Genomic DNA, 4199 nt, shown 5'->3' on the forward strand with positions numbered 1-4199 from the left:
GTCTCTTTAGCATGAGGATCATTAAAGCTAAAGGAGTTCTTCATCACCAAGAGTAAGGGCTTGGTGATGATGAACTCCTTTAGATTGACCTTTTCTGGGAACCACTTTATCTGCCCTTCAATTCTAAATGATAGCTTTGCTGGATAGAGTAATTACAGATGTGGAATCCTTGGAGGGTTATCAGCAAGAGGGAGAATAGGGGGAAAGGTACAGGAATTAAGAAGTATAATTGGTAGGTGCAAATAGACAAGGAGATATTAAGAATAGTATAGGAAATGAACAAGCCAAAGAACTTATATTCACAATCCATGGATGTGAACTAAAGGGGGGATTGCTGGAGGGAAGAGGGGTACCCTGCAGAGGGGGCAAAGGGGGAAATTGGGACAACTGTAATAGCATAATCAATAAAACAACTAGGTGGCTGTTGTTTAGGCCACCCAGTCTGTAGCATTTTGCTGTGGAATCTCTAGCGAACCTGGACAGATTTTGGTATGGAGAAATGGGGTGCTATTGTAACCAGTGGCTAAAACTGTGTGAGCAACTTTGGAACTGGGTAATTGGTAGAGGTTGGAGGAGTTGTAAGGTGTAAGCTAGAAAAAGACAACATTGCTTTGAAAAGACTGTTGGTAGATATAATAGATATTAAAGACAGTTTTGATAAAGTAAGACAAAAGGAGAGCTGCAAAGAAAGCTTTTGTTTTCATAGAGAATATGTAAATAGTTGTGAACAGAATGTCAGTGGAGATACGGACATTAAAACTCATGCTGGTGAGGTCTTAGATGGGAATAAGAAGCATATTATTGGAAATTGGGGAAATTATTTTAAAATGGCAAAGGACTTGGTTGAATTGTTTTTCTAGTGTTGTGTGGAATAATAAATTTGGATAATAAAATGTGATGTTTAGCTGAGGTCATTTCTAAGCACAATGCTAATGGCTCTCCCTGGATCCTCCTGACTACTTACATTAAAATGGGAGAGTAGAATGAATTGAATAAAGGATTGCTACACAGAAAGAAACTTGAACATTTGGCAAATCCTTAGCCTGTCCAAACTGCAAAAATAAGAATGGATGTTCTGAAGAGAACACTGAAGATGTGGCTGGGCTATCACTAAGTAAAGACATTATGGGCTTGCATGAGCAGACACACTGTCAGTTAGAACTTCTGGGGATGGAGACTGTGTAAGATGAAGGAAAGCTGTCATATTTCTTGGCTTCCACACACAGGAATCAGAAAGTTATTTAGCTGAAAACATGCACTATTCCTTAAGAGAAGGGAACAATGATCCTGGAGATGAGTAAGAGTACATCAGGCACACTAGTTCAGTTTTAACCAACCAGTCAACCTCTACCAAGGCAGAACTGAAACTCCAGTGGGTCCAGAAAGCAGGGCATTGAGCCAGGGAGGCTTGTTCTCGAGCCTTAAGTTCTAGTCATTCTATTCATTCTATTAAATTCATTCCATTAGATTCTAGTGGAGTTTGCCTTGCTAGGTGTTGGGCTTGTTTGAGACCTGTCAGCCTTCTGATCCGGGATTTCTGATTTCTGCCTTTTGTAAAAGGAATTCATATCTTACACCTGTCTCACTTTGCATTTTGGAAGCACATAACTTGTCTGGTTTCACAGTTTTGCAGATGGAGAGAACTGTTCTCTCGGGATGAATCCTAGCTCTAACTTCACCCATATCTGATTTACATGTTATTTAGCTCAGGCTTTTGACTTTAGATTTAGAGTTGATGGAATGAGTTAAGAACCTGTGGGCTGTTGAAGTGGAATGGGTGTCTTTTGTATACTGAGGAACATGAATTCTGTGACTGAGTAGTTATGTCCCTACCCAAACTTCCTACGGTGAAACCCTAACTCCCAGTGCACTGGATGCATTTGAATATGGGATTCTCTGAGGAAGCAATAAGGTTAAATGATGTCTGTTATAAGGAAGGTGAGGTCTTGGTCTGACTGGATTATTTCTATTTATTTTTCTTTAAAATATATTTTGTTTACTTATTTTAGAGAGAGGAAAGGGAAAGAGAAGAAGATGTGAACCATCAATGTGTGAGAGAAACATTCATCAGTTGGCTCCCTTTTGCATTTTGAACAGGGACCAAACCTGAAACCCAAGCACGTGTCCCATCTGGCCTTTGTTTTGCCTGAGGACCCCCAACCAACTGAGCCCCACCAATCAGGGCTGTTTATTTACTTTTCAATAAGTTTAAATCCTTGAGGGTTAGAGCATTACATGGATTCTGTGTTCAATGGCCTTAGCAGGAAATTTGCTTCAGAATTTAGCACCACCCATGCCACTGTTTCCATGAGCAAGATTTTCCTTTCCCCAGATCGCTCTGGTTTTGTTCAGTTTACCACCAGGAGTCACTGTGTTGTTCTTTGCTCTGTACACATGAGCACATCTCCTGTCTAGATAGAATTTAATTTCATCTCGAGCATTAACACTTCTAATTTTAAGAAGAGCTGTGTGCTCTGTCTGCTTCCAGAGACCCCATTTATAGCTGGCAAAAATGGCCTTGGACCACAGCCGTCCAGACATATTTGTCATTGTGGAAGTCTTGTCCCTGCAGGTCCCAAACTTCAGCAACAAGAATTTGACTTACAGGATTATTTTTCTTTAAAGTCCTGGAGAACATTCTCTTTTTCTTCATGTACACACACAAAGAAAAGGTCATGTGAGTACAGAGAGATGACTGCCACCTACAAATCAAGAGAAGAGGGTAAATCAGAAAATTAGTTTACTTTTACCTAATTTAAATTTACTCAGTTTCCCATTGCTTCAGGGTAAAATGTTTAGAAAAATATAAATATGCATTTGTATTTAATTTTTATTGTACTTTCTTCCATTACCATTTAGTCCCCTTATACCACCCTCCTCCAAAAAAATCACTGCACTGTTGTCCATGTCCATGAGTCCTTTTTTCCTTTTTGCTCAATCCCTCCACTCCCTAACTCCACTTGCTCTGGCTGTTATCCTGCTTTCCATCTATGAGTCTGTCTCTATTTTGTTTGTTAGTTTAGTTTGTTCATTAGATTCCACACAGGAGTGAAATCATATGGTATTTGTCTTTCTCTGACTGGCTTATTTCACTTTGCATAATATTCTCCAGGTCCATCCATACTCTCAAGTCCATCCATATGGCTGAATAGTATTCCATTGTGTAAATGTCCCATAGCTATTTTATCCACTCATTTATTGATGGACAATATCTATATCTTGGACTGTTTCCATATCTTGGCAATTATAAATAATACTGCAATGACCATAGGAGTGTTTATGTTCTTTTGAATTAGTATTTTGGGTTCCTTCAGATATAGTCTCAGGAGTGGGGTCTCAGGGTCAATAGAAAGATCTATTTCTAATTTTTGGAGGTATCACTCTACTGCTTCTAGAATGGTTACACCAGTTTGCATTCTAGAACAAATATTTCAAAACTTTGTATGGAACCAAAGAATGTCCTGCACAGTTACAATGATCCTGAGAAAGGTGAACAAAGTTGGAGGAATCACACTACCTAATATAAAACTATACTACAAGGCCATAGTAATCAAAACAGCATGGTACTGGCATAAAAACAGACACATAGATCAATGGAACAGAATAGAGAGCCCAGAAATAAATCCACACCTTTATAGTCAATTAATACTGGACAGAGGAAATATACACATATAATGGGCTGAAGATAGTTTATTCAATAAATGGTGTTAGGAAAATTGGACAGACATGTGCAGAAAAATGAAACTAGATCACCTCTTACACCACACACAAGAATAAATTCAAAATAGATCAAAGACTTAAATGTTCAACCTGAAATTATAAAAGTCATGGAAGAAAAAATATGCAACAAAATTCTGGACATTGCTCATAGCAATATTTTCAGATATAGCTCCCCCAGAAATTTCTCCACAGGTTAGGGAAAGAAAAGAAAAGATAAAAAAATGGGACTACATATGACTAAAATGTTTTTTGCATAGCAAAGGAAATCATCAACAAAAATAAAAAGACAATTCACAGAATGGGAGAACATATTTGTAGATACATATAATAAAGGGTTAATATCCAAAGTTTATAAAGTGCACACAAAATTAAAATTCAATAACAAAAAATTAACCCTATTGAAAATGGGCAAAGGACCTGAATAGACACTTCTCCAAAGAGGACATACAGATGGACAATAGATGAATGAAAAGATGCTC

At 37.9% G+C, this 4199-nt stretch overlaps 1 pseudogene; it reads right to left on the minus strand.

The window, feature by feature from the left end:
* Positions 1–2208: 2208 nt before the first annotated feature.
* Positions 2209–2541, minus strand: LOC118980319 (60S ribosomal protein L35a-like; annotated as a pseudogene).
* Between the last annotated feature and the right edge of the window lie 1658 nt (positions 2542–4199).

This window comes from Sturnira hondurensis, unplaced genomic scaffold, assembly GCF_014824575.4.
Source record: "Sturnira hondurensis isolate 20B ecotype Veracruz unplaced genomic scaffold, ASM1482457v3 Scaffold0001872, whole genome shotgun sequence".
Lineage (NCBI taxonomy): Eukaryota > Metazoa > Chordata > Mammalia > Chiroptera > Phyllostomidae > Sturnira > Sturnira hondurensis.